At 38.0% G+C, this 26,503-nt stretch overlaps 1 long non-coding RNA gene and 1 pseudogene across 1 annotated transcript in view; one reads left to right on the top strand and one right to left on the bottom strand.

The window, feature by feature from the left end:
- Nucleotides 1–10,498, bottom strand: part of LOC109443577 (uncharacterized) — a 272,823-nt gene extending 262,325 nt beyond the window's left edge. The window contains exon 1 of the long non-coding RNA XR_012489505.1: nt 10,396–10,498. This is a non-coding gene — a long non-coding RNA (uncharacterized LOC109443577). The remainder of the gene's footprint in view (nt 1–10,395) is intronic.
- A 6,955-nt stretch (nt 10,499–17,453) lies between these two features.
- LOC109443573 (heat shock protein HSP 90-alpha) lies at nt 17,454–25,663 on the top strand (annotated as a pseudogene).
- The last annotated feature ends 840 nt before the right edge of the window (nt 25,664–26,503 follow it).

Below are 26,503 nucleotides of genomic sequence, written 5' to 3'. Positions count from 1 at the left end.
AATTTGCTAGTATTATGTTTAGGATTTTTGCATCTGCATTCATCAGAGAGATTGGTCTGTAGTTTTCATTTTTTGTGTTACCCTTACCAGGTTTCGGTATCAGGGTAATGTTGGCCTCATCAAATGAGTTAGGAAGTATTGCCTCTTCTTCAAATTTTTGGCAGAGTTTGAGAAGGACAGGTATTAAATCATCTTTGAATGTTTGGCAGAATTCACTAGTGAAACCTTCTGGTTCTGGACTTTTGCTTTTGGGGAAGTTTTGGATGATTGTTTCAATTTCCTTACTGTTGATTGGTCTATTTAGATTTTCCAGTTCTAAATGATTCAGTCTAGGAAGGTTATATATATCTAAAAACTTGTCCATTTCTTCTAGGTTTTTTAATTTTGTGGCATATAGTCTTTCATAGTATTAACGTATGATTCTTTGTATTTCTGTAGTATCCATCATAACTTCTTTCATTTCTGATTTTGTTTATTTGTGTCTTTTCTCTTTTTTTTTCCTTAGTGAGTCTACCCAAAGGTTTGTCAATGTTATTAACCTTTTCTAAGAACCAGATCTTTGTTGCATTAATTTTTCCTATTGTCTTTTTGTTCTCTATTTCATTTAACTCTCCTCTAATTTTTATTATTTCCTTCCTTCTGCTGACTTTGGGTTTCATTTGTTCTTCTTTTTCTAGTTCTTTAAGATGTAGTGTTGTTTATCTGTGATTGTTCTTGTTTCTTAACACGTTGCATACGGCGGGGTTTAAATCCCTCACACCCCACTGTTCCGGCAGGTTTTTAAAAGAAACTACTTTAAAATGCACTCTTCTCTTTAAAGCATAAATGCTTCTATGTCATTAATTATTTTTCTATGGATTTTTTAGGATTTACTCACCTATGATGTTAGTAATCCCTCCTGGTGTGATACTGTAGAAAGCAGCTTCCTTTGTGCAGTGGGACACAGCAAAAATTGCATATGTACCGAGTTTCACTTCTCACTTTTTTTGATGCGCACACTTTACACACCCGTGTGTGATATTTTTTCTTTCCTCTTCCCACTATGGGCTCCAGATGATGCGTGGCCAAATCTCCCGAGAGTCTGGCCGGATTGTCTTCCTTGGGGGCCCGCTGCGTAGGCACTTTCACAGCTGGTTCCTTATCGCCACTCGTCTCACCTCCCTGTCTTGGCCTCTCACTGCTCTCTGCCCAATCTTTTGAAATTCTCGTTATCCGTCCTTAATGCATGGCTCAGAAAAAAACGAAGATTCTCATGATCCGTACGCAACGTGTTAACATAGGCCTGTAATGATATAAATTTGCCTCTTAATACTGCTTTTGCAGTATCCCAAAAATTTTGATATGTTGTATTTTCATTCTCATTTATTTCTAGGTATCTTTTGATCTCTGTGATTATTTCTCCTTTGATTCAGTCATTCTTTAGTAGTATGTTGCTTAAGCTCTGCATACTTGTGGTTTTTCTCCCTATCTTTTTGTAGTTGATCTCCAATATCAAAGCATTGTGGTCAGAGAATATATTTGGTATGATTTCAATCTTCTTAAATCTGTTGAGGCCAGTTTTGTGTCCCAACATGTGTCCCAACATATCGTCATCTTGCTCATAGTTTTGTATCCTTTTGTCTTTTTGTTTCAGGTAGAATAAGCCCCTTTCAGTATTTCCCACAATGCAGGCCTTGTGATGGAAAATTCCCTCAGCTTCTGTATATCTGAAAAGGTCTTTATAACTCCTTCATATCTAAAGGATAACTTCGCTGGATATATTATTCTTGGCTGGCAATTTCTCTCTTTCAATAGTTTGAATATTTGATTTTGCTACCTCCTAGCTTGTAGAGTTTCTGATGAAAAATCAATCTAATATGCTTTCTTTTGTAGGTTACTGTCTTCTTTTCCCTGACTGCCTTGAGAATTCTTTGCCATTACTTTTTGACAGTTTCAATATAATGTGCCTTAGAGAAGGCCTTTTAGGATTGAGAAAACTAGGTGTTCTGTTTGCTTCTTGGATTTGAGGATCTAGTTCTTTCCATAGGTTTGGGAAGTTCTCATCTACTACTTGCTTGAATAGGCCCTCTGTGCCTTTCTCCCTGTCTTCTTCTAGTATATCCATTATTCTTGTGTTGCTCTTTCTGATGGAGTCAGATAGTTTTCGTAGAGTTTTTTCATTTCTTTAAACTCTCAAGTCTCTCTCTTCTTCCATCTGCAGCATTTCCAAATTTCTACCTTCAATATCACTAATTCTTTCCTCCATTTGGTCCACTCTATTTCCTAAGCTCATTTCATTCTTCATCTCTTTTATTGAGTTCTTCAGCTCCAGAATTTCTATTTGTTTTTGTTTTTTCTTTATTTTATTTTGATCTCTTTGGTAAAGTATTCATTTTGTTTGTTGATTTTATTTCTGAGTTCATTATGAGCTTTTTTGCATCTTCTTGAGTTTTTACAGAACTGCAATCTTGAATTCTCTGTCATTTAAGTCACATATTTCCAAGTCTTTAAGTTTATTTTCTGGAAATTTTCATTTTCTTTCTGAGATGCCTTGTTTCCCTGGCTATTCATGATAATTAATGAATTATTTCTCTTCCTTGGCATCAACGGGTATGAGTTCTGCATCAAGCTGAAATGAAAAGGTCTTTCTTTTATTTTCAAATAGATAGCACTGGACCATTGTATTTTGTCTTGTCCTTTTCTGGCTTCTCACAGTGTAACATTCCCTGTGGAGGTGGGCACTTCCTCTGTGACCAGGTCACCTGAGTCTCAGGGCACCACTCCCATGGGAGGATGTGGCAGGCAGTGGGGCTCTGAGCCCCTGAAATCCCACTCTTACCCCTGCAGCCAGATGCAGAACTGTGTGCCTGAGCACTCCTGAAATCAGCCACAAAAGGAGTGGGCAGGGTGGGCTTGGAGAGGCCGCTGTTGTGTTTGTGGCTTTGCTCTTCTCCAAATAATGACGACTGCCACACCAAAGCTGCCCACCTCTATATCTCCATTGTGATTAGCTGCAGTGTGTGTCTGCCACTCAGGAACTGTCTCTAGAGTTCTAAGGGCTGTAGATATTCTGCTCTTTACCCCGATATTCACTGCAAATGTATCTTCTGAGGCCCATTGCTAGCTGTGGGTGAATGGGAGAGGCGGCCAGGCTCTGTGGCTTTGTTTTCTGCCTGGCAGTGAGGGCTGCTAGACCAAAGCTGTTGGACTTCCATATTGGGTCTTTGCCTCAATGGCTAGGTTCAGCTGTGTTATATGCTGATTACTCAGACAGGAATGCTCAGGGCCACAGTGAGTGTACTTTGCAGCCTGAATCCTCCCCTCTGCCAGGACTGCAGTGAGCTCCAGGTGCATCCACACACCCATCTCTGCTCTTCTCCCTTCCTTCTTCCCCTATTTGCCCTGATTCATCCACCTTCAGATATTTTGATGTGCAAATCTTTCAGACATATTTGTGTGTTGCACAGAAAATCCTTTGTTGAATTATAGCTGTTCAACTTGAAACTTCAAAGGGAGAGATCAAGGGGTACCCCTCAAGTCACCAGGTTTCAGATGTCACCTCTCAGTATTTTCTATTTTAGATGATGGGTACTTCACTCTAAAATTTTCAGCATGCTAGAGGAGAACTAAGACAACTCTTAAAAGAACCCACGTCCACTTATTCAAGTATGGACTCCATCCAATCAATCCCCAAGTCCAATCAGTTTTATCTATTAAATATGTCTCAAAGTCATGAGTTTAGGGTTTTAAGTAGCCACTGCCTTAATCTTCCCACTTGGATTACAAAACAGCATCCTTTTTTACACATTTTTTTTTTTCACTTTTTCAATTACAGTTGACATGCAATACTATATTAATTTCAGGTATACAACATAATGATTACATAAATATAAATAATATAAATATAAATATATATGAGAGGTGCCAAAGAAATGTATACACATGACTTACATTCATCTTTTGTTATCAGTATATATTGAATATTACAACTTTAATACAGATTTTTCCTTTCTTAAAATATGTATACATTTTCTTTGGCACTCTCTGTATATAGGAAGTGATCACGCTTCAATAAATCTAGTACCCATTTGACACTATAAATAGTTATTACAATATTGTTATAGTCTTTGTTTTAAAATCATTTTGTCAGCCAGCCCAGTGGTTCAGGCGGTTGGAGCGCTGAGCTCCTAACGCGAGGTCACTGGTTCAATTCCCACATGGGCCAGTGGGCTGTGTCCTCTACAGCTAAGATTGTGAACAACGGCTCTCCCTGGAGCTGGGCTGTCGGGCTTCGCGTGTGCTGCCATGAGTGGCTGGCAGCCAGTGTGAGTGGCTGTGTGCCGCCATGTAGTGCCGTAAGTGGCCAGCAGCCATGGAGAGCTGCCGTGAGCTGCTGAGCAGCTGTGAGCAGCCAACCAATGACAGATTCCCTCAGCCAGGGGGAGTGCAAGGCTCATAATACCAGCATGGGTCAGGAAGCTGTGTCCTACACAACTAGACTGAGAAACAATGGCTTAAACGGAGTTGGGGAGGGGGAAAGGAGGCGGAAAAAGGGGGGAAAATCATTTTGTCTAGTATAAGTATTGCTACTCCAGCTTTTTTGTTTTGTTTTGTTCCCATTTTCACATAATATTGTCTTCCATCCCTTTATTTTCAGTCTGTGTGTGTGTCTTTTAATCTGAAGTGTGTCTCTTGAAGGTAGCATATATAAGGGTCTTGTTTTCTTATCCATTCAGCCACCCTATGTCTTTTGATTGGAGCATTTAATTAATTTACGTTTACAGTAATTGTTGATAGATACACAGGTATTGCCATTTTATTATTCATATTTTTTATCTTTACCTTCTTATCCTTAAAGAAGTCCCTTTAACATTTCTTATAATACTAGTTTGGTGGTGATAAACTCCTTTAGCTTTTTCTTATCTGGGAAGCTCTTTATCTGTTCTTTGATTCTAAATGAAGCTTTGCTGAGTATAGTAATGTTGGTTGTAGGTTCTTTTCCTCATTACTTTAAATATTTTGTGCCAATCCCTTCTGGCCCGAAAATGTTCTGTTGAGAAATCAGCTGACAGTCTTATGGGAGTTCTCTTGTAGGTAGATAACTGCTTTTCTCTTGCTGATTTCAAGATTCTGTCTTTGTCTTTAATCTCTGGCATTTTAATTATGATGTATCTTGGTGTAGGCCTCTCTGGGTTCATCTTGTTTGGAATCCCTATGCTTCCTTGGCTTGTATGTCTATTTCCTTCTCCAGGTTAGGAAAGTGTTCCATCATTATTTCTTTAAATAGGTTTTTAATTCCTTGCTCCCTCTCTTCTATTCTGGTATCCCTATGATGCAAATGTTGATATGCTTGATGTTGTCTCAGAGGCCTCTTAAAGTATCCTCATTTTTTTTAATTCTTTTTTTTCTTTCTGCTGCTCTGATTGGGTGTTATCTGCTACTTTATCTTCCAAATTGCTGATTCAATCCTCTGCTTTTTCTAGTCTACTGCTCTTTCCCTCAAATGTATTCTTCATTTCAGTTATTACAGTCTTCATTTCTGACTGGTTCTTTTTTATGTTTTCTATCTCCATTGTTATGTTTCCTGTATCTTTGTTGAAGTTCTCCCTGAGATCATTGAGCATCCTTATAACCACTGTTTTGAACTTTGCATCTAGTAAATTGCTTGTCTACATTTTATTAAATTCTTTTCCTGGAGCTTTGTTCCGATATTTCACTTGCAACACATTTCTTTGTCTCATTTTGGCTTTATCCCTATGTTTGTTTCTAAGCATTAGGTAGAACTGCTATGTCTTGGGGTCTTGGTAGAGTGACTTTACATAGTACATGCACTATGAGGCCAAGTGGCACAGTCTCCCTGATCACTTGATCTGGATGCTCCAGGTGTGTTCCTTGTGTCTGTTTTGTGTGCCCTCCTGTTGTAGTTGAGCCTTGATTGGCATTGGCCCATCAATGGTAAGGATTGATCCTCCAGATAACTGGTTGTAAGGACTGGCAATGACTACAGTGGAGGAGCTGTTGTGCTGGGGCTGACACTACAGAGCAGGGTTTACTTTATCAGGGCTCTGGGGCCTGTCTAGTCTGCCCTTTGGGTTTGTTGTTTGTGGAGGTGGCTGAGTGGTGCTCTGGTGTGGTCTGAAGCTGGCCTACAGGTGAGTTAATTCTGGGGCCTCCTGGGGGGGGGTTATTCCAAGGTTAACCTCTGCATGTGCCATGCTGGGGACACTTGGTATAAACTACAAAGTGATCTGCAGATGGTTCCCGCTTGTGCTGGGCTTGCAGATGCCTGGAAGAGGTATCAACTGAGGCTGGCTGCTGCTAGTGCCAGGCTTGGGACTCCTTAGCAAGAGGTATGAGGCACACCAAGGCTAGATACTGTTTGTTTGTCGTTAAGAGATTTTAGGAAAGTTCACAGCATGAACTAAAATAGAACGTTTATACGGAAAAGACATTGGAATCAGCTTGGCCCATAAATTGGATGGAGCGGGGTCTCAGGGAACCACCAGGGTGGGGTAAACAGTATTAGCAAGGTTGATGGAGAATCAGTTATGGCACCCACCTGTGTCTGTGTGCTGGGAAGGGGGAGAACTCAACAAAAGAACAATGGCTTATGCCAGCACTTCTGTCTGGAAGAAAGCTGCCCCTCCAGCCCTCACTCTGAAGCCAGACAACTCAGTCTCTCTTTGTATGTCCCTGGTTCCTTCCAAACTGCTGCCACAGTGCTGGAGCTCAAAGTAATGAGTCTGTCAGCAAGTAAGTCTGTCTGTGGGCCCTTTAAGAGGAGCACCTGGGATTCCAGCTGCCTTCAATCTCACTCAGCCATACCCTCTGCTTGTTTTCACAGCCAGAAGTTATGGGGACTTCTCTTCCTGGCACTGGAATCCTGGGTTGGGGAGCCTGTTGTGGGGCCTGAATCCTAGTTCCTTAGGGGTAAACTCTGCAGCTGAGATATTTCTCCTGATTTTTAGCTGCCACACATGGATGTGGGACCAGCCCATTCCACATTTCTGCCCCTCCTACCAGTTTCGATATGACTTCTCCTGCATATCTTTCATTATAGGGCTTCTGTTCAGCTAGATTTCAGGCAATTCTCAATGACAGTTGTTCTGTAGTTTAGTTGCAATTTTGATGTGGTCACTGGAGGAGGAAAGCACAGCATTTACCTTCTGCCATCTTGTCAAGTATCTTCTTAAATGTTCTCCCCACATTGACTCTTTTTCCTTCAGATACATTCTCCAGTCTACAGCAGAATGATATTCTAATATGCCATTCCAATAATGTCCCTCTATTAATTAAAGATATATAGTGGCTTACCTTTGCTCATAAAATTCTGGTCCCTAATGTTACCTAATGGCCACCTGTGTTTTGGCCTCTGCCTAGCTTCCCAACTTCATCTTGAACCACTCTTGCCTTTGCTCTTTCCACTTCAACCCCACAAAACTCTTGTTAGTTTCTTGAATGTGCCAAAGCCCTTTTTGCCTCAGAGCCCCTTCTTAAGCATCATTCTGATTTCAGATCAAAGGTCACTTACTTGAGGGTGGTCTCCCAGTCCCTCTAGTCTAAGAGAGGTTCTCCTGTTACAAATTTTCATAGCTCTCTGCACTTTTCCATCCTAGCACATGTCATAATTACATATTTAATTTACTTATTTGTTTAATGTTTCTCTTCTACATTACCCTGTAAGCACCCTGAAAGCAGGAAACATAGTAGTGGTCCTCCGTATTATATCTCAACACTTAACTTAAAACCTTGTACATAGTAGAAATTCAATAACTATTTACTGCATGATAACAGTGTCAACATAAGAAACATCCCAACCTATACAGAAATTTTACAAAAATTTATTTGAACCAAATAGAGAATACACCTGGAGAAAGATCTCAACAGACTGAAATAAATCCTTTGGAGAATAACAGTTTGGAGTTTCTTTTATGCATTTGAGAATTAGGAGGGATTACATGAAGGTGGGAGAACACAAGATAAGGATCAGACTACAGGATACTAAGGAACATGTGCTCTCTCGAGTATGTTCACAGTATTAGAAGGGGGAGGGTCTGAAAGGGGGCATTTGAAAGGTGTGTTAACCTAGAGGCACAGAAACAAAGGCATTCTTAAGGCAAAGATAATCATTTTACTGAAGAAGTTATATGCCTGGGATGTGACTACCCACCATGACTGCCCAGTTAAGGAATTTATGATCAGATCACACTTTCCATAGAATTCCTTTTCATCTACAATTCCCACTTTTGGTCATAAATCAATCTGAAGGAAGAATTGATGACCAATCTTTTGGTTGGATGGTGTGGTATCACAGTGCAAGGAAGGGTAATTCCTGGGAGATCTCTATATTGAGGTAGTCTTGTTGACCATGGGAATGGGGCAATACTGTTACCATAGGATATGAGTTGAGGCTGAATTTTCCCAAAAGGAAAGGGCAGGCAAATGGCAGTCAGTCAGGTCTTATGGCCTTCATTGTGAAAAAAATACTCTAGATCATTTCTATACTGTGAACTATTATGATCCAAATTTTGCCTACTATCTCATTTTTTTGTATTAGGCATCTAGTATAACATTCACTTACACAATAAAAAGGTAATTAAAAGTTATCTTATATATCTTCTTTAGCTTGGCAATATGCAACATGTCCCCTTTCAATAATGTCAGCTCCTAAATTCCTTCATCTAACTTAAGTCTAGCTTAAATACACCATGGTGCATGAAGGAATATAAAAACCAATATGCCAGGGAGCCAGGATGAACGAAGCAGCCATCTTGGGTTTTCCATTGCCTAACTATTTGTTTAATTTACAACCATTGTTTACCTATACAATATACCCTAGAAGTTTTTCATCACTTATTTTACAATGTTTCCCAGGCGATTTAACATTTAAAAAAACAAATCATTTGAGCTGTTCCAGGGGCCCTTCTGGAACAGTGCAAAGTTATTCCTACGTATGTTGGTATTTTAACCTTTAAAAACTCATTTTCTAATGAAAACTAAGAAGTAAGCATTAGCATTCTGTAGCTTGACAGATATATAAAGACATTTTCTAACCTCTAGAAACACATTCCACAGATACCAAAATCAGTTATTAACATAGACTTATTTTTATAAAACCTAAGCAAGATAAAGACATATCTGTTTTACTTAAACCAACAAGCTTAAGCTAGCTTTTATCTAAAAGGATTAATCTTAGATCACATGAACTTGAAAAGCGTTTGAGTTAGTTTCTACATTTCTGAGAATTTTAGAATACCCATTCCTTACAAGCACTTGACTTTAAATTAATTTTAATAATATGATCTGGAGGTAGAAAATTATCTCTTTACAACATACATATATAAAACACATAGACAGACACAAAGAGAGATCTAAAAGAACAGTTGGATCCAAATTTTGTTTTATAGGCACTTACAATTTGTATCTGTCCTTGACAAGTCAGGTTCCAAATGACCTTCTGTCTTTTAAAATAAGGAGAGCCATATTTAATACCGCAAAGAATTGGGTTGACACCTAAACAATATCATAAGTTGATCCATTTATCTAAATCCTCTTTTTGAAGCTTCAAGAGACCAATTAAATATGCTTTCCATTCTTTCCGCCTAATTTTATAGCCGGCTTTTTCTAACTGTGCATGTAAAAATGAGAAGTATCAAAGGATGCGCATCTCAGCCATCTTCCTACATGAGTATCAATGGAAGGCTGACTGTCGTGGGCCTTGTCGGCTGGGGGGCACAATTTCCCATTTTAATGTTGATTTCTGTAAAGTCTGAACAAACTTCCAGGGAAAACCAGCCTTTACATGCACATGTTCAGACGAACCAAACGTGGTGAATAGCCCTATAGGGCTGTTTCATGCCCTAGAGGAAATTTTTCCTCAGGATCTCCACAAAGATTCTTAGTCACCTAAGAATACCAGAGCAAGGGCCAGCGACAGCTTACCAGGCACCCTGAAACTGTGCTGCTTTGCAAGGCACAGGCCCCTCTCCCTTTCAGGGTGAACCCATTCCAAGGCACCCTGCCCTTCTCCCCAGGGATACCATGGGCTTCTCTGGGATCAGCTGCATATCACACTGCACTGGACACCTTGCTACCCTTATCTCCTCCACTCCAAATTCAGGATCTGTAACAACTACTGTCACCCTATTGGCTATTTGGGTTGGGGAAGAAAGTGTTCTTTCTCTTTGGGAACTAGAGAGAGTTCGGTCTCTCATTTAACCAGCAAAGATTTTGTTCAGACTCTCAGTAAGCAGTCCAATTAAAAAGCCAAAATTAAAAGCAGCAATCCATTTTACTTTCCTTTCCCTGAGTCATCTCAACACTTACCCACCTGCAGGATTTTCTAAAAACAGCTCAGATAAAGTCATGGCCTGCTAATTAAAGCAAGGAAGCCTGGAATTCCAAGAGAAAACTCACCCAAGTTCACCTGATGCAAAGTGGGGAATTGGTGGGACACAATGGGCCCTTGCTTGTAGCAGGTCCAGTCTGCAGGGGTCCTGGGTGGGCTTCTTCGGAATCCTGCCGCACGACACCAAGGAAATGTCAATGTAAGAAATGGCCCAACCGGTACAGAATATTTACAAAAATTTATCTGAGCCAAATAGAGGATTCACCTGGATGCAAGATCTCAAGAGACTGAGATAAATGCATCAGAATAATAGTTTGGAACTTTCTTTTATGCAGTTCAGATTGTGTAGAGCATCCCCTGCAAAGTATATTTTGTGTGAGCAAGAGCGACTCCATTTTTGAATGAGCAAGAGTTACTCCATTTTTGTGTGGGACTGTGCTAAGGAACACCCAAAGAAGTAAACAAGAACCAGATGGCCATGGAGTGGCTGCATGGACTGGTAGGACAGGGCATACCCTCATTTGCCCCAGCCTGCAGAACTAAGAACACAGCACTTTGGAACAGCAGGGAGCCGGTCTTGCTTGAGAGGTGACCATGTTGCCCCTCTGCTCCGAGAACCACTTCTCCCACTCGGCCTGAACCTCTGCCAGACCGACCGCCCAGACCAGCCACCCTCCTCGCTCCATCAGGACCTCGAATTGACTCTCGGACTCGTTCGTTACCCCTCCTTATTAGAGAGATTATATTCTTAGTGTTATTGCTGTGTGTATTGGATAGTTGTAACCTACGTTACTGTGTGAAGAGCGCATTGAAAGGCACCTGAATCTGTAAACTGCCTAAATTCTGCTCAGGCCATAGACTACTGTGGATACCTTGGTCGGTGCCCAGTAGCCCCCAGGAGTCCAAGAGCCTCTCAGTAGATGAAAGGCCACTGACTTGCAGAAAGAGACTGCAGCATGGGCTGTGAGCCTAGCAGTTCCTCGCGACAGATTAAGGAGGGATTACATGAAAGTAGGAGAAAGCAAGGTGGGAATCGGATAGTGAAGGTAATGTGCTCTCTTGAGTATGGTCACATTTTAGAAGGAAGGGTCTGAAAGGGGGCATTTCAAAGGTGTGTTAACCTAGAGACACAGAAACAATGGACAGGGTTTGCTTAAGGCAAAGATAAGCCTTTTACTAAAGAAGTTATAGGCCTGGGGCGGGACTACCCACCATGACTGCCCAGTTAGGAATTTACGATTAGATCACCCTGAGAGGTTACTTTTCATAGGACCCCCTTTTCATTCACAACAGCATGAGATGAGAAAAAACAGTCAAATGTTGGCATAGGGAATTTGGACAATATTTAAGAGCATTTTTTGAAGCATCAATGAACATTGGAATGGGGTCCTAAAACAAAGTTGTGGAATCATCTCCTGTGGAGACTCTTAAAAACAGAGTCTGTATATATACACATACACACATACATATATATATACATACATATATACATACACACACACACACACACACACACACACACACATATATATATATATCCAGAGAGAGGTCTACACTGCCCAATATGGTCACCATTAGGCACATGTGGCTATTGCATTCTTGGAATGTGACCAGTCCTAGTTGAGATGTCTCATAATATTAAATGCACAATAGATTTCAAAATACTGAAAGAAAAGTAAAATATCTCATTAATAATTTTATATTGATTACATGTTGAAATAATATTTTGGTTATATTGTTAAATAAAATATATTGCAAACTTAATTTTATCTCTTTTGACATTTTTAAGATGTGACTACTAGGAAATTTAAAATACTATGTAATTACATTTCTATTAGACCATGATGGTCTACAGTATTTCAGGATAATACTACCCAAAGCATGATCTAGTGGGAAAAGCTGTTGACACAGATTTGAACGCTGTAAGAAGTCAGGAAGGATGTGCTGTTAGTAATGTGATTCTTTCTTCCAATACCCCCACCCCGTAGCTGTGCCTGTGCTACTTCACCACACATCCAAATATCTGTTCAATATATTGCCCACTTACTGAAACAATCTCTACAAACTGAATTTCAAAGCCCCTCCTCATACTGTTATTTAGTCGGTATTCCAAAGACTGACAAAAAGTTTGCAAAGTTCAGCTTTCTTACTTTACTAAATTCTAAATGGTCAGTTTGTTCATAGACTGCTTGGGACAGTTTGGCATGATGAATCATTTGTACTCTAACTAGGAACCAAACAGTAGCTCTGTTTGGAGCTGTAATCACAGGATTATACGGATTCTCTTCACACCTCTGAAAGCTTCACCCCTCCTCAGAGTTTTCCTTGTATTCCTACGGCAATTTGCCAATGTTGTTTTTACATGTTGTCTTCCTCTTGAGATCCTGAAGCAAATGAATGTATGGATTTAAGTTGGTATCCTTAGCATCTAACTTAGCACGATGCCTGCCACAAAGCAGGCACTCAAATCTTCTCTAGAATTTGTAGAATAAACGAATTTTTTCCTTACTCTGATCATGCCTTGACTCTAACCTCAACACTTACTATAGATTCAATTTATAGGTTTGTAGTTAATGAACCATTGTCCAGGGATTGTTTTAGGACCATTTCATGCGTATGTGTTTGGAGTGGCTAAATCAAAGCTAGAGTCTTCAACCTCCTATAATGCCTAGGGCTATGCTTTAAGCATTTCACAGGTTCAATGTATACTAACTGAAAAATTGTAATCTTTAGACCAAACACTATTCCCATGTATGGGTGAAGGTCCTGACCCGTGATTGTTCTTAGCATACCCCACTTACTGCACAACACTAAGCTTATGTATAAAATTATTATTCATACAATTTAGCAAGTGTATCTCTAAAATGTAAGCTACAGTTTAAGATAAGCTGACACCACTGAAATAGGAAGGCCAAGTGAGTCCTTCCAAACATAAACTCTAAAGGACATAAAGATATTGAAAACCTACACCAAGAGTATGTACTGCAAAATTTGTCTGAGGCAATTAGGTCGAGGTGAGTAAGCAACAAAGTAGTGGCATGTACATGATGGACTAACATGTACAAACATCATGTTTGACCAGCTGAAATCAAGCCTTGCTTCTGCATAAGGACACGAGACGTGCAGTGGTATGCCTGCTGGCTGCCAGAAATCCAAACAGGAAGACAGATAACCTTGGGTTGGCAGCCCGAGAGAGTTGCTTTGTTTCAGCAAAAGCATCAGGCAGCCTAACTAGGTAAGGATAATGCAGCAAATTTATAAATTTTGCTAATCAGAGGGCAATCCAAGTGTACTCTTGGGCTGAGGTCAACATCTGAATGAAATCTGACCGTTAACCACTGAGGTATAAGTAAATTAGAAATTCAGTTTGGGGAATTTCTGGATGATTCTCATAAAGGAGTCACAATCTCAAGACAGAAAAGATTTTGCATCACAGAGGGTCTTTCTTCCACACAGTAGGCCAGGCAGCAACCACAAGACAGTTTTCTAATTACAAAAGGGGTGCATGTGTGTATGTGTGTGTTCCTCCAAATATTGTAAACCTAAAAAACCAACATTTATATATATATAAATGATATAAATAAATGGCTGGCCTGGCTTATGTCCAGGCATTATTTGTATCCTTGGCGGCTATCGACTATCTTAGCAAAGCTCTAGAGAAAATGTGTATGAAGAAATTGCAATCCCATTTCAGTAATTGATAGATTGTGGGTCGTAGGCATTGTGGCAGTCACAACCTCTAGCCATTTCATTTTTCCATAAATAAAGGAATACTCCATTGATGCAGATTCAACTAGGGGCATAAACATTATCTGTGCCAACACATCCTTTTCTTGCTAAGAACTGCAATTTGTCATTTCCCAGACAATCAATGTTGCAAAGAGGTCCCACACAGACTCATATAAGCCTATCTATTTAACCCATTGTGAGACTGAGATGCTATAGAAGGAGAAAATGAGAGATAATAAGAGAAGGGACAGGAAGGAAAAATGGGATTCTACAGAGCAGCGGTCATACATAGGAAAATTCCAAGGGGAATTATAAATTAATTTGAGCTATATTATGAGTTAATTATGATACTGGATTATCTGAGAACCCAACTACCATTTGTAATAATGTTTCTATGGGGAATGTATCTGAAATAATTTTCTGAAATAAAATCTGTTTTATATCACTTTTTGCCTAGAAAAAGATTAAAATGAAGAGCAATAAAAGGGTAGTTATGGCTAGTAAAAACGTAAAAGGAATTCAATCATCCTCCCCTACTTATTGGAGATACAGGCAAGTAAACGAAGCATTTGGTGTACTAAATGCTTTAACAAAATGTGCAATGACATGGAGAACACATGAGGGGCATCTAACTCAACTTGATGAGGGTAGAGAGGTGAGGAAGGTGTGAAGGAATGATTTGAGAGAACTGAAAGAAGGTAAAGTGCAGACAAAAATATTCTAGGCAAAAAAATAAAAAAACAAAATAATACTTCTGGAGGCATAAGAAATAATAGAGTCAAGGAAGACTCCCCAGATTCTGGTTTTAGCTCCAGGAACATAGTAGTACCATCCATCAAGAAACAAAACAAAGAAGAGGTCTATCTTGAGGAGGACAATGTGAATTTCATTGTGGATTTGTGAGTCAGAGGTACTTAAGGAACATACAAGAGTTGGTATCTAGGAGTCCTGTAGATATCTGGAGCTGAGGCTCACGAGACTTCTGGGCTAGAGACACAGATTTTTAAGTCACAGAGACAGTAATTGTAGGTTTTGGAGAAAACAAGTCCCTCCCCCCAGGAGTGTAATAATGTGGTTCCTAGACAAGAACCTCCAAAGAATGGGTAACAAAGGAAGAATGACCAGAATGGTTGGAGGAAAAACAAAAGATGCCACTAAAGCAAAATAAAAGCATTTCAAGAAGGAAAGTGCGATCAACAAGGATGATCAAGTAAGATGAGGACTGATAACTATCCACTGGATTTAGTCATAGGGGGCCACCGGAAGCTTTGGTGAGAGCAATACAGTGGAGGAGTACAGCAGGACAGAAACTGAATTGTGGTAGACTAAGAAGTAAAGGCAGGTAGATAGACAATTCTCAAAAAGTGTATCTGCCAAGATGTACTGGGAGTAACGTACTGGATGTAACATGTTCTTGATGGAAAGCTTTTGCTTCATTTTGCTTTATTTACATTTTTAAATAAAGGAGCCAGCAAGAGAAGGGAAGAATTTGAAGATACAAGAGAGAAGAGGATAATTAAGAAACTGAGAGAGTTATAAAGGATAGAAAGAATGGGATCCAGAGCCTTGGGTAAGAAGACTACATCCGTCATTAGAGGACAAAATACAAGAAAAAAACAAAGGAAGACTAGGATATGTGAGCTAAGTTTGTTGGGTGGAGTTGAGGGTGTTCTTTCTGATAATTTCTAATTGTCTCTGTGAGCAACAAATGAGCTCATTAGATGAGGAGAGGTGTGAGTGAGGTGTAGAGTGGCTGCTTTGAGGAGACTGGAGAGTGGGAAACAGCTAAAAACTTGCCAAAAACACTGCCAAGAGCCTAGTAAGATTGTGTGGTTTTCAACAGCAGCTGGTTCAAGTGTTGGCTTTGCTTATGAGCTCTAACTGCTAAGATTTGTGGACTGGGAGAACATAGAGAAGTGAACAAACAATGTTCCTATGAGATGGAAGAATAATTGTTGAGGGAAGAGACTGAGAGATCTGAAATAATTAGACACTTAAATTTAAGATTACAAAAGTAGAGCAATTCCAGGTGATGGTAAGAGTCAGAGCTTGGTCACTGGAGTAAGGGGCTGAAGTTGTTGGAGATAAGTATCATGGGAATTGATAAGGTCACAGAAGTGAGACACTACTCCTGTTGGATAAGGTATAAAAGTCACTCAGAACACCGGTAAAAATTACAGCAAAAAAACCAATAAACAGATTGTCTTTAATTAACGTATGGAAAAGCTGTGATAAATGCCAAAATTCAAGTGTTTAAAAAAAAAAGAAGAAGAAAAGAAAAGAGAGAAGGAAGATGTCATGAAGACATAAAACCAACCTGAAGAATTTCCAATGGCCAAAGCTTTTTGAGCAACAAAACAAAAATAGTACTGGATGATAGCACAAAAAGTAAAATAAATATCCACAAGTTTATACTGATATAAATAAGTGATTAAATAAATAAGTAGGAAAGAAGGGACAAATATTCCATATAGAATAATTTTAAATACTAAATGTAGAAGGAATGAGGAAAATAGAAAATCACCACAGCAATCATCATGGATAAATGCTAAAAGTTGGCATCACAACATTAAAAAGAAACAGAATATTTACATAGCCTCAGACTATCTTCCCCAACATATTTATTTATTACTGCAGTGATTTTAATGTATGTCCAAAAATTTTTCAATATTTCTCCAGGAGGCAGAGCTTAACTCTCCTCCCCTTAAGTGTAGACTAGACTTAGTGACTCACTTCTACCCAGAAAAAATATGAAAAGGGGAAAAAATAGTAAGTTTACAGTAGAGAAATGCATCCAACACCACCTTAACCAAGTGATCAAGGTGCAGATCACAGGCACAAAGCAATGATGACATCATGCTAATATGATGTGTTGGGAAGGGTACTTCACTTCTGTGATCATGTCTTCCTCAAATCCATAACCCCAGTCTAACCATGAGAAACATCAGCCAAACCCAAATTGAGGGATGTTCTACAAAACATCTGACCGGTAATCTTTGAAAGTGTCAAAGTCATGAGGAACAAGGAAAGGCTATGAAATAAGGAAAGGCAGACTGAAGCAGACTAAGGGGAGATGACACCTAATTGCAATGTGGATTGGATCTTGGGGAAAATAGACATTAGTGGAAAAACTGGTGAAGGAAGTCCAAACAAAAATCTGTTGTTTAATTCATTGCATTGTACCAAGGCTAATTTCTTAGTTTTGATAAATGTACCAAGGTTAGAAAAGAGATTAACATCAGGGGAAATTGGCTGAAGGGTATATGAGAACTCGGTATACTTCGTCACAACTGTTTTATAAATACAAATTATTTCAAAATAAAAAAATTAAGAGAAAAGCTTTAATGGATGAGTAGTTAGGGCACCAGAACATTATCATGAAAAGACTAAGGGTATAATGACTGTCAAAGCTGGCGAGCATGAGGTTCAACGGAATAGGACGTTTTACAGGATGGTGAAGAAGGAGTCACCTGGAAAAGCATTATGGAGTAAGGTGTGAGGTACCAGGCTATCAACTCTGTGTTACAGCCTAACATTTATTGGACTTGATGCTGTTACTATGTCTGGAGGTCAAATAAGGATTAAAAAGTGTTCACTGCATTTGGTAATTATCTGCTCCAAGTATTATGTGGATGACTGGTCCTGATTAGAAGGGCCATCATCCTTGAAATTTATCAGTATCAGTCAGCTCCATTCCATTATCCATAGCAGATCTATGCTATTTCCTGCTTCAAAGTTTGCAGCCCCCATGTACAAAGTTTTATAAGTGATCTAAGGAAAGCTACAAAGTTTTATAAGTGATCTAAGGAAAGCTACAAGTCCTAAGCTGTTTTGCATAGTGGAAATGACTGACATGTTTGGAACCTAGTGAATGGTCAAGTTTTCTACTCTTTCCAGCTTTTCTCACCTTTGATTGCCTCCTACCAAGAAGTAAGATTTCAACAAAGTGCTGTAAATATTAGGTCACACCAGCAAAAATTTAACAAGGAAAGGAATTTTTAAAAAAAATTGAGTTGAGTGTCTATAAAGTATTTAAACTAGTAATAGATAGCTTTGCATAAATTACCTCAACAGGATCATTTTGAAAATATGAATAAAAACATGTAAAATTAGAGACAGTAAATACTATTCACTTTGCTAATTTAAAAAATAATAATGTATACTACTCTAAGATTTAGGAAAACCAAGGGTTGAAAGAATGGGAAGGAAAATTTTTTAAGGTACTGACTAACAGGTAGACACAATAGCTTTAGACATCTTTTAATTCAACCCATGCTGTATTTATCATGGGTAAGAGCTGGCTCACAACCATGGCAGAATCACAACAGCAAACAGAGAGCCATGTGACAAAGGAGAATTTGTGGCAAAGGCTCAGCGTAGACAATGTTCATCACAACCAACAAAACAACTCAACTCTGGAATAATATTCATCACAAAGTTCCAAAAAGAGAAAAACAAGAACTGCTAACTTTTCACTTGATGGATCAGTCTGACAAATACAACTAGAATTAAAATGTATGATGATCAATAAGTGAAAGACAAATATTAGATTAGCTAGACAGACAGATAGGTATAAAATGATAATAAATGTATTCTAGAAACCAAATCTGAAACTTCAGTTTATAATATCCATTAGGTTAATAAAAAATGAAAAGGCTTTTTCTAAGACTAACAATATTTGAGTGCTTAAATAAACAATAGAAAAACAACCGCAATAAACCAACATTACAGATTTTTTCTTGACTTTTGAGAAGCTTAAAGCGCTTTAAACCTAATGTCAGTTCCACTCTCAGAGAATTAAGTCAGAATCAGCATCATTAATAAATAAATCTGTTCAAAAGCACATGGCAAAAATGACTGACCCAAATCAGATCCTAGTAGAGTGAGTATTGTATGCAACACAGAAGAGTTATGGTGAAAACCTGGAAAGGCATAAATTTTTTTTTAGTAGCAAAAGATCACAAGCCAGAAACAAAAGAAAATTGTTAAGACCGAGATCCAAATCTCAAAATAGAAGATTTAGTGCCACCATTACAATCCCCCTGTCTTAACAAAAATGAAAAATTTGAACAGAAGGGGGACTTGTAAGCTTTAATTTAGATGGTCCTTGACTAATAACAGAAATTTTGATAACTATCACATTCATATTTTCCTAGTAATTCTCTCTAAAATAATAAATGCAGTATTCTCACATAATTCAAATTTTAAGACAAATTTAACACATAGTATGGGCCATATAATTCACTGGGATAGAGGTCATATAATACCTACATTTCAAATTATTTTAGTTAAATCAATAAACATGTTCAGATAATTTTATTCACTTTTGACACTGACACAACCAGGATTTTTTTTTAAATCTTTTTTATTGAAACACACATATAGAGAAGTGCACATATCTTTTTTGTTTGTTTTTAATAGACTTTATTTTTAGAATAGTTTTATGTTCACAGTAATATTGAGCAGAAGGTACAAAGATTTCCCACAACCTCCCTTCGCCCACATATGCACAACCTTGCTCCCCGCACAGTACCATCCTCAACATGACTGCTATGTTTGTTAAAACGGGTGAACCTACATTGACACATCATTATCACCCAAAGTACATAGTTTTCATTAAGGTTCACTCTTGGTGTTGTACATTCCATGGATTTGGACAAATGTATAATGACATGTATCCATCATTATAGTAACATACAGAGTATTTTCACTGCCCTAAAAATCCTCTGTGCTCCACCTATTCATGTCTCCCTCTCCCCATCCCCAGGCAACCACTGATTTTTTTTTTTTCTGTTCCATACTTTTTGCCTTTTCCAGAACATCACATAGTTGGAATCAAGCAATATGGAGCCTTTTCAGATTGGCTACTTTGACCTAGTAATATGCATTTAACCTTCCTCCATGCCTTTTCATGGCTTCATGTAGCACATTTCTTTTGAACACTGAATTTTATATTCCATTGTCTAGATGTACCACATTTTATTTATCCATCCACCTACTGAAGAATATCTTGTTTGCTTTCAAGTTTTGACAATTATGAATAAAGCTGATATAAGCATCCATGTGCAAGTTTTTGTGTGAACATAAGTTTTCAGTTCTTTGTGAGTCCTGGATCACAAAAATGTATTTCGTTTTGTAAGAGATCGCCAAACTGTGTTCCAAAGTAGTTGTACCATTTTGCATTCCCACCAATAATGAACGAGACTTCTTGTTGTTCCACATCCTTTCCAGCATTTGGTGTCGAAAGCATTTTAATTTTGGTAATTTTGATAGGTGTGTAGTGGTATCTCATTGTTTTAATTTGCACTTTCCTGATGATCTATGATATGGAAAATGTTTTTATATGCTTATTTATCATCAGTATATCTTCTTTGGTGAGTTGTTAAAGTCTTTGACCCATTTGTTAATTAGATTGATTGTTTTCTTGTTGAGTTTTAAAAATTACTTTTATATTTTAGATAATAGTCCTTTATCGTAAGTGTCTTTTGCAAATATATTCTTCCAGTCTGTGTCTTATCATCTCATTCACTTGACAATGTCTTTTGCAGAGCAGAATTTTTTAATTGTAATGAATTCCAGTTTATGAACTCTAAAATGTCACAGCCAAATCCAAGGTCATCCAGAATTTCTCCTACGTCATCTTCTAGTTTTATAGTTCTGCATTTTACATTTAGGCCTATGATCAATTTTGGGAGAATTTTTCTGAAGGATGTAAGATCTGTGTCTAGATTCACTGTTTTGTATATGGATGTCCAGTTGTTTGGCACCATTTGTTGAAAAGACTATCTTTACTCTAGTACTGTATTGCCTTTGCTCCTTTTTTTAAGATCAGTTGACTATTTTTATGTGGTCACATATCTTGAATATAAAGGATGGCAAATTTCATACATTGAATATACTCAAATAACCATGTTTTAAATATTATGGGTACATCCAACTAAAGACAAACTCTTCAGTTTTCCATATACATGTTCAAATATCAAAAATATTTGCTGGCATTTTTATCCCTCATAAATATGTAACCGTTTTTATCTCTTCTAAATTTTCTCTTTCACCTATCAATTTTAAGAAGTTGGACCCAATTATAAGAAAATAAAATTGTCTGGTAACCTGCAAATTTGACACTTAGTATATTCCTTATCCTAGTTCATTAAGTACCCCACCCTATTCCAGATTGAGATTTGCTCATTTAAATGAGCGGAGATAACTTTATTCCAGGTCTCCTGCCTTTTCTACAAATCTCAGGCACTAATGATAATTCTGACTGTGTGGACTCTGAGTTTTGTTTGTAAGAATGAACTACAAAGGAATGATGATCTTGTGGCTTTAATTCACATTCCTTGTAGCTGCAAGGGACACAGAGGTTGGCTAAACTTGGGACCAGGATAAAGTGGAATGAGGATTAGCTCAAGAGTAGCCACTGAAATTTTCCAAGTCTTCTCAAAGAAGTGGAGTCCTGAGCTGTAGGGGAACCAAACTATCTGAACCAAACTATGAGCTTTAGGGGAACCAAACTATCTGAACCAAACTATCTAACATGATTAATACATAAAGCACTAACTCCTACGATTTCAAAAAGGGTACCCATGGAAGTCAGAGCTGCGATCTTAAAAGGATTTGGTTGCTCATTTTGAAAAGCTCTGAAATGCTTCCATTGTGTGCATAAAGAGAAATAAACAGAGAACTCATGCAGAGGTAAAGACTCAGAAAAGTCATACAACAGAACACATTCAATAACACTGCTTATATGAAAATAAACCTGCTGGCTAATGCTGCCTGAGCTGGGTATGGAGGCCTAATGAGCTTGGGCAGCCACCCAAAAGAACCCATTCTGAGAACTTAACAATTGCTAGAAAGGCAAACATTCAGCAGGGGTTTTCTTCAAAGGGTAAATAGAAAACAGTAGGGCTAGGGACTAACATAGTTGTGAAAAATGCTAGCTTTTTCTTAGTGCCTATTCAGAAAACAGGCAGGTGTTTCAACAATCCACGCTAAATGTGCAATGTTAAAAATTAATGAGTAATCACAATAACATGCATGTAATCACACAGTGATAGCTCATAATAAATAGCAATGGGTTAAATTTCCTTCACTGTTTATGGAATTCTCTCTGAAATTCCTTATTAGATCAACAGTGGCATTACTCTTGTATCATATATGTTGAAGGAATACATGCATACATGCATGAATGAAGTGAGTTAACTAGTGATTGAACTTTGGAAGTTTTCATGCAGGGTTAATTTTCTATTACGAACTTGTGTATGCAAGAGTTGGAGTGTTTGCTCATTCTTGCAAAACAGATTTTGCTTTGTAAGCTGATTTCAGATTGCATTACCAGTATGGCTATAAGGCCTACATCAGAATCACCCTATCCTACGCAAGGTCTTTGGATGAGTTAGAAAAGGTGCCCATTAAGGATGGATGTAGCTCCTTGGGAATGTGACTTGGTGAAAAGATAGAGCTCTGGTATAAAGATAAAAGATTCCCCATTCTCTGAAAGACTTGGGGAGGTGGCGAGAGATTGGGCTGGATTTCCACCCCCATTACCTCATCTTTTTTGAAAGCATAAGTAGTATAACCTTCGCTCAGCCTATAAGACCACAGAATAATGATAAAGAAAAGAGCAAAAATAAGAACTTTCTTGATATTTTGTTTTGTGGGGTCATTTGCCACAGGTCAGATTCTATTAATAAATGATATAATCAATAGATGTAAAAACCACCTAATTGAATGTATTTAAATGTTAAAAATTCAAATTTCCCTCAAGTTGTTTTTCAATCTTTCTTATCAATATGATTTTTCCTGAAGGCAAGGTGAAATAAAATCATTAAAAGGGTCATAACCATACTATATGTGGTCACACAGACTTTTTAGTCTTATCTTATGGAAAATTTTAAATTAATATGTTATTGCTACCCCAGTTATTTTTTTACTTCTCCTTTTGTATCAGTAAAGGTTATTTTTATTTCTTTCCCCTATGACTTCTCAATGGCTGTTGTGATCAACTAAAATCCCCCATTCTAATTCTAAGAGATGGGATATACTCAGAGCAGGGAAAATGGAGAAATAGTGATGGAGAATGGTAATAGAATCTATTTTATCCTGAAGCAATAACAAAATGAATTCAATCTGCACAAAAGGATTCTGATTTGCAGCCAAAGGACTAGAAAGGTTCTTCTGTTTACTTTTCATTAGCAAAGTATACATGCCACATTCTTTCCTGGCTATCTTACAGCCATAAAATGAACTTGATCCTCCCAGCTGTTAGGCTCTGCTATCTGAGGCTTGATCTGCATGTTGAAATAGAAAGAAGTGGACTGTAAGCCAGCAGATCCAGTTTCAAATTTCAGCTTTTTGACAGCTGCCCTTATTCTTGGCAAATCACAAAGTCTCTCTGTTTCCTTAGCTGTAAGATGGGGGTTGGGCTAATGAGGTGTTTATACTGACAATAGTGGCTACCATTTATTGACAGCCTACTATGTACCTAGCACTAGGGTGAACACTTGCAGTAACACTATATCATCTGACTCTTAACAGTCCATTTAACAAGTGAGTGAGTTTTACAGGAGAGAAGCTGAAACTTGGGTGGGTCAAATAACCTACCAGAGTCTTAGAGCTGTAGGTATCAGTGCCAGGATGGAACCAGTGGTCTCACTTAAAGTCCATCTGGAATTGCTTCTTGCATATTTACAGGCTACCTAAAAAGTAATCTACAATGTGAATTGCAGTCAAGAGCTATCTGCAGGTTTTCTTTTTTTACACATACCTAAGTGTTTTAACTCCAGAAGCATACACTGAGTTTTCCAAAATGTTAGTGAAAAAGAAACATGACTGCTCTCTTAGTGAGCATGCTAAGGGTGGCTCTCTGTAGACTTGGGGAATATAAGTTATCACTGCCAAATCCACTGCTATGTCATATTATTAGGTATTTATATGTCTATACTATAGATTCAGATTTCATTTTACACAACTGTTTTTCTTAAGAATTGATATGATGCAAGGAAAATATCACAAGCTGTAAAGCCAATTCCAAAAGAAGAATTCTAGAAACATTTTGAAAAATGGTTCCATCATGAAACAACTCAGTAGTTTCTGAAGTGGCTGCTCTAGCTGCGAGAAGGTCTTTAAGTGACAAAGAAGTCATTGATGATGAGGCTGAAGAAAAGGAAGATAAACAGAAAGAGAAAGAAAAAGAGCCCAATGATAAACCTGAGGTAAGAGATGTTGGTTATGATGAAGAAGAAGAAAAAGAAAACGATGGTGACAAGGAAAAGAAGATAAGGAGAAGTATGTTGACCAAGAAGAACTGAACAAGACAAAGCTTATCTGGAGAAGAAATCCTGATGATATTACTAATTAAGAACATAGGGAATTCTACAAGAGCTTGATTAATGACTGGAAGGTCACTTGGCAGTGAAGCATTTTTCAGTTGAAGATACAACTGAAATTCAGAGCCCTCCTTTTTGTCCCAAAACATGCTCCCTTTGACCTATTTGAAAACAGAAAGAAAAAGACCAACATTCACAGAGTTTTCATCATGGATAACTGTGAGGAGCCAATCCCTGAATATGTGAATTTCATTACAGGTGTGGTGGACTCTGAGAATTTCCCTCTAAATATTTCCTGGCAGATGTTGCAACAAAGCAAAATTTTGAAAGTTATCATAAGAATTTCCTTAAAATATTCTTAGACCTCTTCACTGAACTGGCAAAAGATAAAGAGAACTACTCAAAATTTTATGAGCAGTTCTCTAAAAACACTAAGCTCGGAATACATGAAGATTCTCAAAAGTGGAAGAAGCTTTCAGAGCTGTTAAGGTACTACACATTTGCCTCTAGTGATGAGATGGCTTCTCTCACGCACTGTTGCACAAGAATGAAGGATAACCAGAAACATCGATTACAGGTGAGTCCAAGGGCCAGGTAGCTAACCTTGCCTTTGTGACACGTTTTTGCAAGCACGGCCTATAAGTAATCGATATGATTGAGCCTATTGATGAGCACTGTATCCAACAGCCGAAGGAATTGGAGGGAAAGACTTTAGTGTCGGTCACCAAAGAGGGCTTGGAACTTCCAGAAGACGAAGAAGAGAAAAAGAATCAGGAAGATAAAACAACAAAGTTTGAAAACCTCTGCAAAATCATGAAAGACATCTTCGAGAAAAAAGTAGAAAAGGTAGTCATATCAAACCGATTAGTGACATCCCCATGCTGCATTGTCACAAGCACATATGGCTGGACAGCAAACATGGAAAGCATCATGAAGGCTCAACCCTAAAAGACAAATCAACAATGGGCTACATGGCAGCAAAGAAACACTGGAGATAAACCCTGACCATTCCATCATCGAGACCTTAAGACAAAAGGCAGAGGCTGACAAGTCTGTGAAAGATCTGGTCATCCTGCTCTAAGATACTGCACTCCTGTCTTCCAGCTTCAGTTTGAAAGATCCCCCGACATATGTTAACAGGATTTACAGGATGATTAAACGTGGTCTTGCTATTGATGAAGGTGACCCCACTGCTGATGACAGTAATGCTGCTGTAACTGAAAAGGTGCCACTCCTTGAAGGGGACGATGACGTGTCAGGCTTGGAAGAAGTAGACTAAGCTCTGCCTAAAGAATGGCTGGTACATGTGAATATTTTACCTTCATTTCCTCTGATAATATATTTTCAAGAATTTTTTAAAATTTTATTAACACTTTAAAAATCTGCATGGCATAACAATAACTACTTAAAGGAAACATAAGATTTCTTTCTACTTTTAAGTGTATAATACTGTGATACCTCAGACACTAAATCAGAGCTAGTTTTTCCTTTCTACTTTCATGTTGGGTTATTTTAACAGATCAAGGTTCTGTTTGTTGTAAGATGTATGTAACGTAATGTTAACTTTGTGGTCTAAAGTATTTAGCTATCAAGCAGATTCCTTAATAGACCAAATCTTTTGTCACTGAAGGGTTCTGAGATATACTATGATGTTTAAAAGAAAACTATTTGTTAAAACAACTTTAATCTCCTACGATTTTTTCAAACCTTCCATCCCCTATAGTTATTAACTGCATGTACTGGCCTCTAGAAATTAGTACATTAAGCTGAGCCACTTGACGGGAGTAACTATCCATAGAGCTTCTTTTCCAAAGAAAAGTACTGTTTAGAGGAACAAAATTATAAGCCTACTTAGTCATGTTGTAAAGCTGTTTGAAAATAACTAGAGAAAGTTTTGTGAATGGAAATATAGTGCTCAAGTCACATTCTGCTTTAAAAGGTTGTGACAAATACAGATAAATTTTTAAAAGGCAATTGTATTTCTGTATACTTGCAATGAACTATCTGAAAATGAAATTAAGAAAAATATTCACTTACAAAAAGCATCAAAAGAAAATATTTAGGAATAAATTTAACAAAAAAGTGCAAAATTTATACACTAAAAACTACAAAACATTAT

Source organism: Rhinolophus sinicus, linkage group LG10 (genome assembly GCF_036562045.2).
Source record: "Rhinolophus sinicus isolate RSC01 linkage group LG10, ASM3656204v1, whole genome shotgun sequence".
In the NCBI taxonomy this organism is placed as follows: Eukaryota; Metazoa; Chordata; class Mammalia; order Chiroptera; family Rhinolophidae; genus Rhinolophus; species Rhinolophus sinicus.
Note: the sequence above shows the minus strand (reverse complement) of the source record. Positions and strands in the feature narration are given on the sequence as shown.